Source organism: Theropithecus gelada, chromosome X (assembly GCF_003255815.1).
Source record: "Theropithecus gelada isolate Dixy chromosome X, Tgel_1.0, whole genome shotgun sequence".
Taxonomy (NCBI): Eukaryota; Metazoa; Chordata; class Mammalia; order Primates; family Cercopithecidae; genus Theropithecus; species Theropithecus gelada.
In genome coordinates this window covers 149,015,651-149,027,084 of record NC_037689.1, presented here as the reverse complement: position 1 = coordinate 149,027,084, position 11,434 = coordinate 149,015,651, and positions in this window count along the sequence as shown.

Genomic DNA, 11,434 nt, shown 5'->3' with positions numbered 1-11,434 from the left:
TGTATAAGGTATAAGGAAGGGATCCAGTTTCAGCTTTCTACATATGGCTAGCCAATTTTCCCAGCACCATTTCTTAAATAGGGAATCCTTTCCCCATTTCTTGTTTCTCTCAGGTTTGTCAAAGATCAGATGGTTGTAGATGTGTGGTATTATTTCTGAGGGCTCTGTTCTGTACCATTGGTCTATATCTCTGTTTTGATACCAGTACCATGCTGTTTTGGTTACTGTAGCCTTGTAGTATAGTTTGAAGTCAGGTAGTGTGATGCCTCCAGCTTTGTTCTTTTGGCTTTGGATTTTCTTGGCAAAGTGGGCTCATTTTTGGTTCCATATGAACTTTAAAGTAGTTTTTTCCAATTCTGTGAAGAAAGTCATGGGTAGCTTGATGGGGATGACATTGATTCTATAAATTGCCTTGGCCATTTTCACGATGTTGATTCTTCCTATCCATGAACATGGAATGTTCTTCCATTTGTTTGTGTCCTCTTTTATTTTGTTGAGCAGTGGTTTGTAGTTCTCCTCGAAGAGGTCCTTCACATCCCTTGTAAGTTGGATTCCTAGGTATTTTATTCTCTTTGAAGCAATTGTGAATGGGAGTTCACTCATGATTTGGCTCTCTGTTTGTCTATTATTGGTGTATAGGAATGCTTGCGATTTTTGCACCTTGATTTTGTATCCTGAGACTTTGCTGAAGTTGCTTATCAGCTTAAGGAGATTTGGGGCTGAGACGATGGGGTTTTCTAAATATACAATCATGTCATCTGCAAACAGGGATAATTTGACTTCCTCTTTTCCTAATTGAATGCTCTTTATTTCTTTCTCCTGCCTGATTGCCCTGGCCAGAAATTCCAACACTATGTTGAATAGGAGTGGTGAGAGAGGGCATTCCTGTGTTGTGCCAGTTTTCAAAGGAAATGCTTCCAGTTGTTGCCCATTCAGTATGATATTGGCTGTGGGTTTGTCATAAATAGTTCTTATTATTTTGGGATACATCCCATCAATACCTAGTTTATTGAGAGTTTTTAGCATGCAGGGCTGTTGAATTTTGTTGAAGGCCTTTTCTGCATCTATTGAGATAATCATGTGGTTTTTGTCTTTGATTCTGTTTATATGATGTATTATGTTTGTTGATTTGTGTATGTTGAACCAGCCTTGCATCCCAGGGATGAAGCCAACTTGATCGTGGTGAATAAGCTTTTTGATGTGCTGCTGGATTCGGTTTGCCAGTATTTTATTGAGGATTTTTGCATCAATGTTCATCAGGGATATTGGTCTAAAATTCTCTTTTTTTGTTGTGTCTCTGCCAGGCTTTGGTATAAGGAAGATGCTGGCCTCATAAAATGAGTTAGGGAGGATTCCCTCTTTTTCCATTGATCAGATTAGTTTCAGAAGGAATGGTACCAGCTCCTCTTTGTACCTCTAGTAGAATTCAGCTGTGAATCCATCTGGTCCTGGACTTTTTTGGTTGGTAGGCTATTAATTATTGCCTCAATTTCAGAGCCTGTTATTGGTCTATTCAGGGATTCAACTTCTTCCTGGTTTAGTCTCGGGAAGATGTATGTGTCCAGGAATTTATCCATTTCTTCTAGATTTCCTAGTTTGTTTGCATAGAGGTGTTTATAGTATTCTCTGATGGTAGTTTGTATTTATGTGGGATCAGTGGTGATATCCTCTTTATCATTTTTTATTGAGTCTATTTGATTCTTCTTTCTTTTCTTCTTTATTAGTCTTGCTAGCAGTCTATCAATTTTGTTGATCTTTTTAAAAAACCAGCTCCTGGATTCATTGATTTTTTGGAGGTTTTTTGTGTCTCTATCTCCTTCAGTTCTGCTCTGATCTTAGTTATTTCTTGCCTTCTGCTAGCTTTTGAATGTGTTTGCTCTTGCTTCTCTAGTTCTTTTAATTGTGATGTTAGGGTATCAATTTGAGATCTTTCCTGCTTTCTCTTGTGGGCATTTAGTGCTATAAATTTCCCTCTACACATTACTTCAAATGTGTCCCAGAGGTACTGGTATGTTATGTCTTTGTTTTCATTGGTTTCAAAGAACATCTTTATTTCTGTCTTCAGTTCGTTATGTACCCAGTAGTCATTCAGGAGCAGGTTGTTCAGTTTCCATGTATTTGAGCGGTTTTGAGTGAGTTTCTTAATCCTGAGTTCTAGTTTGATTGCACTGTGGTCTGAGAGACAGTTTGTTATAATTTCTATTATTTTACATTTGCTGAGGAGTGCTTTACTTCCAATTATGTGGTCAATTTTGGAATAAGTGTGATGTGGTGCTGAGAAGAATGCATATTCTGTTGATTTGGGGTGGAGAGTTCTGTAGAAGTCTATTAGGTCCACTTGATGCAGAACTGATTTCAATTCCTGGATATCCTTGTTAACTTTCTGTCTCGTTGATCTGTCTAATGTTGACAGTGGGGTGTTAAAGTCTCCCATTATTATTGTGTGGGAGTCTAAGTCTCTTTGTAGGTCTCTAAGGACTTGCTTTACGAATTTGGGCACTCCTGTATTGAGTGCATATATATTTAGGATAGTTAGCTCTTCTTGTTGAATTGATCCCTTTAGCATTATACAATGGCCTTCTTTGTCTCTTTTGATCTTTGTTGGTTTAAAGTCTGTTTTATCGGAGACTAGGATTGCAACCCCTGCTTGCTTTTGTTTCCCATGTACTTGGTAGATCTTCCTCCATCCCTTTAGTTTGAGCCTATGTGTGTCTCTGCATGTGGGATGGGTCTCCTGAATACAGCACACTGATGGGTCTTGACTCTATCCAATTTGCCAGTCTGTGTCATTTAATTGGGGCATTTAACCCATTTACATTTAAGGTTAATATTGTTATGTGTGGATTTGATCCTATCATTATGACGTTAGCTGGTTATTTTGCTCATTAGTTGATGAAGTTTCTTCCTAGCATCGATGGTCTTTACAATTTGGCATGTGTTTGTAGTGTTTGGTACCGGTTGCTACTTTCTATGTTTAGTGTTTCCTTCAGGAGCTCTTGTAAGGCAGGCCTGGTGGTGACAAAATCTCTCAGCATTTGCTTATCTGTAAAGGATTTTATTTCTCCTTTACTTATGAGGCATAGTTTGGCTGGATATGAAATTCTGGGTTGAAAATTCTTTTCTTTAAGCATGTTGAATATTGGCCCCCACTCTCTTCTGGCTTGTACAGTTTCTGCAGAGAGATCCGCTGTTAGTCTGATGGGCTTCCCTTTGTGGGTAACTCGATCTTTTTCTCTGGCTGCCCTTAATATTTTTTCCTTCATTTAAACTTTGGTGAATCTGACAATTATGTGTCTTGGAGTTGCTCTTCTTGAGGAGTATCTTTGTGGCATTCTCTGTATTTCCTGAATTTGAATGTTGGCCTGCCTTGCTAGGTTGGGGAAGTTCTCCTGGATAATAACCTGAAGAGTGTTTTCCAACTTGGTTCCATTCTCCCCATCACTTTCAGGTATACCAATCAGATGTAGATTTGGTCTTTTCCCATAGTCCCATATTTCTTGGAGGCTTTGTTCATTTCTTTTCACTCTTTTTTCTCTAAACTTCTCTTCTCACTTCATTTCATTAATTTGATCTTCAATCACTGATACCCTTTCTTCCACTTGATTGAATCGGCTACTGAAGCTTATGCATGCATCACGTAGTTCTCATAGTTCTCGAGCCATAGTTTTCAGCTCCATCAGGTCATTTAAGGTCTTCTCTATGCTGTTTATTCTAGTTAGCCATTCATCTAATCTTTTTTCAAGGATTTTAGCTTCTTTGTGATGGGTTCAATCATCATCCGTGGACTGCACCCACTGTCCGACAAGCCCCAGTGAGATGAACCCGGTACCTCAGTTGGAAATGCAGAAATCACCCGTCTTCTGTGTTGCTCATGCTGGGAGCTCTAGACTGGAGCTGTTCCTATTCGACCATCTTGGAACCCAGTTCCAGGAATTCTTAACCAGTCCAAATGATATGATTCTAAAGTTACCAAAAACCTATATTCAAGAGTGCTTTTCAGGGTCGTTTCCATCCTTTCCTGAACTTCCTAAAAGACACCATATTCTAGGATTTTGCATGCTTGTGAAGTTTTCAGAAACTGTATCAGCATTAAACAATTAGTTGTGGAAATGGCTTTAAATAGTCATAGTTAAAGACACAATTGACAAGGAAATTTGGTTATTTCTGTGGTCTACAATAACATATAACTCTAATTATGATTGATAGCATATCCTTGGACATATTTGAATTCTAGAAATCCCATACACTTTTGGAACACATATTAATATCATTCACTAAAACATAACCTGGCTGGGCATAGTGACTCACACCTGTAATCGCAGCACTTTAGGAGGCTGAAGCAGGCAGATCACCTGAGGCTGGGAGTTTGAGACCAGCCTGGCCAGCATGGTGAAATCCCATCTCTACTAAAAAAAAAAAAAAAAAATAGCTGGGCGTGGTGGTGCACACCTGTAATCCCAGCTACTCCGGAGGCTGAGGCACAAGAATCACTTGAACCCAGGAGGTGGAGGTTGCAATGAACTGAAATCACACCACTGCACTCTAGCCTCGGTGGCAGGGCAAGACTGTCTCTTTCTCTGTCAACTCTGAAGAAGGTTAAAAGGTTAAACATTATTATTTTTTTTATTTTGGCAATGCTTCCCATGTAACTTAACAGGCCAAATAATCCTGTTTACCTCTCTTTTGGATGCTTCAGGGACCCTTTGTAGCATCCCAAAATTAAAGGTCAGAAAAGATAATTTTGAAGCTGGAATTTGATTTTGGGAAACCTGTCAAATATGTTAAAGGTTTAAAACATTTGATATTATAAAATAGAATTCCATGTCAACATAAGGCATTCATTTAGCCAAAATGATGACTTAAAAATTTTTTAAAGGCAAAAACCTGTACTCATTTATAGAGGGAAGACTTTGCTTTCCAAACATTCTGTCTCTTGTCTTTCCCTTCTTTTTCCTGTAGTTTATTCAAAAGGCAAACAGAAATATTTCATTATCCTTTAATATTACCTGAAAATCTTATTCAAGAGAGAAAGCCAAATTTCACCCTTGCATTAGTGAACTATTAATGTCAATCTTAATCTTTAACAAAACCTTATAGACATATTTATCCAGTGTTAATCAGTTTGACCATAAGGTGATTCTCATAAACCTTTTATAACCCTTTACAAATGTTTGTTAAAGAGCAGATCAGTGCTCTAAGAAAACCGTATTGTGCTTTTATTTCAATGTTCAACTTACAGAAAAACTGAATAATGCCCCTTTAAATTTAGCCAATATGTTCATACACAGAATTTTTTTTACAAGATTAACTTTTCACAACTCTTCCACGACTTGCTCAAACCTTCAGCTTTATCCCATCTAATTTAAAACAATCCTTTAACCCTCTAAACCAGGCAAAAATTTACATTCCTACGCCTTCTTAGAATTTTTTAGTAAAAGCACATTTCACTTTCCTCACACACCTTGCGTGTAAAAACTGATCAGTAGTCTCAATTACATGTTACAATGTTAACTCTTATTAATTTTTATTTTTGGTGAAAAACGTGGTAGTGATTTTAATTGTGTACTAGGTGTGGAGCCTAGGACACCAGAGACAAGTGCAGATAAAGTCTGACTCTTTCTGCATAGCCAGGGGACTTGACTAACAACACATGTCACCAGGCCTTACCCAGAATCTAATGGCTCCAAAGCAGGCAAGTTGAACAATTTTTAAAAGTCAAAGAAGCAGATTATTACCTTAAAGAATTTAGCAAACCTAATAGCTGACCTGCCTAATTTAGACCAAATATCTTTATTTTTAAGACATTTTTATTTTACCAATAATCTTTAAAACGGTTTTTATTTATGAAAGATTACTAAATTTACTTGAACTAGATGGCATTAGTTTTAATTTCTCTGACAATGTATTCAATTTAAGCACTTATTTTAAGCCAATTAATTAGAGCTCTTTTATGTAAAAATTACACACACAACATATATAAATACACAGAGGATCCAACAGTTCTAATATTTTTCATTTGGCAGTTTTTAAGTTTCTTAATTGGATTACTGGCTTCTGGGCTGGAGTTCTTTGAGGAGCAGGGCTAGGAAAACATGCAGTTTCTAAGGTCTAATAAGCAGGCACACCTGGAAGGAAGAAACAGATTCCTAAAATTAAGGATCCCATTTTTAAATCACATCCTGAATCCCCAAAATGTGAGAAATGCTATGGAAGAAGACAGTGTGATGCTTTTACAATGCATTTTATTGCAAGGCAACCCAAATCCAATCAGCCCATTTTGTAATCAGCCCATCCCCCATGGGAATCTCACCTCTCAGTTGGGAGGGGGATTTTTCCCTACCTTCCAGTTGTCCAAGAGCATACTTCTTTGATTCCAGTATGCAAAGAACCAAGTATCCCTCCATAACTGCCATTAGCCAGCCCTTAAAGGGTATTTCCTGCCTAGTTATTATGCACCAAGGCTAAAAGCTCTCCCATCATGCAAAGTAATTTCTGATATACCCCAAAAGTAAAAAATGTCAGATAACACAATGTAAAACAGAACAGAGCCTTAGATTTTGAGAGGGATCTATACACCTTCAATTTCTGGGGTTCCATGAAGAAAACAGAGTTTTTTTCCCAAAAGGAGGTTAGTGGTGCCTCCTCTGTTTTTCCCAGAGTCCCAGGCTGTTAGAGCTTGAATATCCACTTTTAATTATGCTGACTTTTAACCATAGAACTTAAGAAAAATGTCCTTTTAAATCTCTTATTACCCAACTTTAGCCAGGCCAAATGGCCAATATTTCTGGCTTTTGATTTACCAAAGGTAACCTCCCTTCCTCAGAGAAAGGAGAATTCAAGAAGGGAAGCCAGAAGTTGTACATAGAGGGGAAGAGAATCAACAAATGGTAAAGGTCACACAGATATCAGTCAGAAAGTACTCATTCCCTAAACCACGATTGAACCTGGGCTGCCATTGTGAAAAGACAAAGCTAGCTACTAAGCTACAGCACTGGGCAGTTTCCATTGCTTTTCCCAGAAGGAGTCTAGAGCAGCCAGTTTTGAGCTTGCAATGACTTTTAACTGCTCAAGATAATTTTTAGAGCTAACTATGATATAAACCTTAAAATTCCTGTTGCCTGGATGGTGGAGACCAAGAGAAAGCACAGCCACATGGTTACAAGGTCAGGCTCCTAAGGACATAAAACAAGACAAGATGAAAACCTCATCCAGTTTTGTTACTGATCAGCTTGCTGGTCCATCTTGAACAGCAGGCTTATGGGGTCGTAAGTCTGTGTTCTATCCTGAGATACTCCTCTTTATGATAGAATAATATAGAAAAGTAAATTTGTAGCACAAAGGATCCCAGATTTGGTACAGCTTAAGACTAACCTCATGAATCATTATTCTCATTAATTAAAACTTTGCAAAAGATAGTGATTTTTACCATCTCTATTACCAATTTGCACAGAGAGGAAAGGGAAGTTAGAATAGGATTGCCTGCAGCAGGGTGGGAAAGGTGAGGAGCTCAGGGAGGCCAGAAAGACCCACCCACTGCAACAACACTTAATCAAAACTCCAGGCAGCCACTTGTCAGTCGCAAAGGGATCTTTTCCAGAAATCCGATCAGCTCTCTAGTTTCTCCCCTTAGGGAGGAAAAAGTTCCCCGTGTTCTGTGATCCTGTACATGCCTGATCCTGTCACCCGCAGCCATCAGCAAATAGTGCAAGGTAGATTTATCGTAAGAGAATAACAGTTAACATCCCATAGTGCCAAATCCATTTTTAACCAAGATGGACTTTACTGAGGGGAGGGCCTTTAACCCAATCCCATCCTTTGCCCAGGTAAAATGTACCCCGTTACTTACCCAACATTTGCCAATTGGTGCTTCTATCTATTTCCTTTGGATTGGGATAGTAAATAAGCTAAAAGTTTAGCAGATTTAATGTTTTTTAAATCAGTCGCTTGAGCTTTTTATTTGCCGTTTGTAGAGACTTTAAATTTAAAAAACTGAAATTTTTAGAAGCTTCTGGATATCAATAGGCATCAATAGCTTTCATTTTTAAATGTGTTTTAGTGCGGTGTTGTTCATTTGGAATGTTCCACTGTAAGCTATCTTTAGTAAGATTTTGCCATTTCTGTAAGACTTTGCTGCTTCCGGGGCATAACACTTAGGCATGTATAAGCCATAAGAAACTCAGTTCTTTAGAAATTAAGGATCCCATTTTTGCCTCACATATTGGCTTTGCTCTCAGGGTCCCTTGATCAATGTAGCCAATAAGTTTCTCCTACTTAAGTGCATAAGAAAAATGAAACAAAGGGGTAGAACACAAAAATCCCTGTGAATGTCCAAAAGCCAAATTTTACACCCCCTGCATTATTGCCATTTACTTCCAGTTTCCTTCTGACCCAGTCAGATGTAAGAGGCCTCTAACCAGATCCAATGTGATCCCAGACTCAGACCAGTTTTTGTTGCAACTTCCAAACCCAGTTTAGATCAGAAATTTGCTCAAAGAGACTTGGAGAGCTCAAAACACAAATCAGTGGAGCTTCAGAACTCCAGAGAGAACTTACCACAATCCTCAGCTGCTCTGAGAGTTCAATTGACACAATGGGTCCAGTGGGCATCTCACTCGGTCAGTCGGCACTACTGGTGGCCATTAGAAACTCTACTTTGGATTCCACTTCTGACGTCATCCGATAAAATAAAACCTTCAGCCAGATTAAATTTATAGGAGTTTAATTGAGCAATGAATGATTCACAAATCGGGCAGTCTTCCAAGCCAAAGTAGGCTCAGAGACTCCAGTGCAGCCACGTGGTGGAAGAAGACTTATGGACAGAAAAAGGAAAGTGACATACAGAAAATGGAAACATGGTACAGAAACAACTGGATTGGTTATAAGTTGGCATTTGCCTTATTTGAACATGGTTTGAACAGTTGGCTACATTTCATTGGCCAAAATTCGGTGACTGCACACGTGTAGACTACAGTCTGTTTATACCTTCACTTGTTATAGTTCACAAAGTACAGAAAAACCTTTAGGCTGAACTTAAAATATGTAAGGAGGCAGCTTTAGGCTAAACTTGATTTAACACTAACTAACTCAAGTACTGTTTTCTTAGTTTTGACTGCAGGTTATCTAAATGGACTCACTGCAGGGAAAAGCAACCATGCTGCAGGAAGTCTTTATTTTGCTTTTGGTAACTGGACTAACAAACAGATTTTACATTTTATTAAAATAATTCCTATGTCATTGTTATTAAGATTTCAGTCACTTAGGAAAACTGAGATTAAAAGTTAAAGTTATTATATCCTTGTATCTTCCTGTATGTGCTTTTGAAGTACTTGTGACATTGAGTAACAGGGCTTTGTCTCCTGGGTCTAAAAAGAATACCAAGACCTGCTAAATCTTAAACACTAACAGCAATTAAAGCCTCATCTTCAGGTACAGATTAAAATAATCTGTCTTCCTGAGACACAGGGTGAGAAATTAAAGCTATTCAACTCCTCAAGGCCCAGGGACGATCACAGAAGACATGAGTGTGTGAGATTTTAAGGGCCAATTTTGAAAGATAAAATAAGTTAAGTTTCTCTATAAACGAATTACGAATGTCAAAGGCACACTGATGCAAGACCAGTATCTAGGCCCCTGTGTCAGATTAACAAAGTTTTCTTGGAGTATTAACCCAGGTTTTAGAAATATATATAAAAGATTATAAGACAGTTTATAGAAATGATATCCTATGTTCAAAATGATTAAAATCTAATAGATTTGTTTATAAGATTTGAGAGACAGATTTAATTGACCTCATGCTCTTTATTAGGGCTTATTGTTCGGGAAAGTAAGTTTCCTCTTCCAAAGAATAAAATTTTTCCTTTTTTTTTTTTTTTTTTTTTTAGATGGAGTCTCTGTCACCCAGGCTGGAGTGCAGTGGCACAATCTCGGCTCACTGCAACCTCCACCTTCTTGGTTCAAGTGATTATTCTGCCTCAGCCTCCTGAGTAGCTGGGATTACAGGCATGCACCACCACACCTTGCTAATTTTTATATTTTTAGTAGAGACAGAGTTTCACCATGTTGGCCAGGCTGGTCTCAAACTCCTGACCTCAAGGCCTGCTTCAGCCTCCCAAACTGCTGGGATTAGAGGCATGAGCCATCGTGCCTGGCCTAAAATCTTTTTGTTATTACTATGGCTGCATGAATGACTTTTTTTTTTTAAACAATGACCTGTGATCCTATTTCGTGATATCAAATGTTTTAAACTTTCTATATTTGATGCTTTCCAAAACCAAATTCCAAATTCAGTCATCAATTTTTTGATATTAGGTCCCCTGAAGTCCAAAAGAGACATATTCAGCTTATTTGGTATAATAAAATTATACAGGAAGCATTGTCAAATATGAAATGCTGTCTAATCTTCTTTGCATTGTATTTATATAAATGTGCTATTAGTTATTTGTTCCATAATTATATGAAATTCCTGTGATTTTGATGTCTTAGTATATGTTATCAGTAATAATTATGATTATTATGTAAAATTGTTTTATGCCACAGAAGTATCCAAATTTCCTTGTCAATTGTGTCTTTAACCATGGCTATTAAGCCGGGCGCGGTGGCTCACGCCTATAATCCCAGCACTTTGGGAGGCCAAGGCGGGTGGATCACAAGGTCAGGAGATCGAGACCACGGTGAAACCCCGTCTGTACTAAAAATACAAAAAATTAGCCGGGCGCAGTGGCGGGCGCCTGTAGTCCCAGCTACTCAGGAGGCTGAGGCAGGAGAATGGCGTGAACCCAGGAGGCGGAGCTTGCAGTGAGCCGAGATCGCGCCACTGCACTCCAGCCTGGGCGACAGAGCGAGACTCCATCTCAAAAAAACAAAAACAAAAACAAAACAAAACAAAAAAACCATGGCTGTCCTAGGACTTTTGTCATCCAGAATTGTTTTATTTTGATCCTTTTATAGAGTGGTTTATAATCAGCTATAGAACTCTGAGGAGAACTCTTAAATATAGATTTCCGATAACTTTAGAGATTGAGCCATTGGAATAGAGAGAAAATCTTCCAGGACTCTCAAGGAGAACTGATATATTCATGAGGTTTACTGATCCAGTATTGAGCAGGATGGGAGTTATTTGCATGGACTGAACTAATAGAAGACTGAAATAATCTTTTATGACTTTTTGTTTAAAACATTTGCTGATTCATTTTGTTTTGTTTTTCAGAGTCAAGAAAACTTTCTCCTCTTTTAAGCTATTTACAGCTTTTAACAACTGAGTCAATTATACCCTTCTGAGCAAAATTTAAAACATATTCCCCTTTTCTCAATTTCTCCAAAATGTGCAAACTATTTTGTGAGTATTCTTAATTTATGACAATATAGTTATTTGCACAAGTTGAATAAGAATCTGTTTTCTTTTATGACAGGCATAACTGGATATACTGGTTATTTT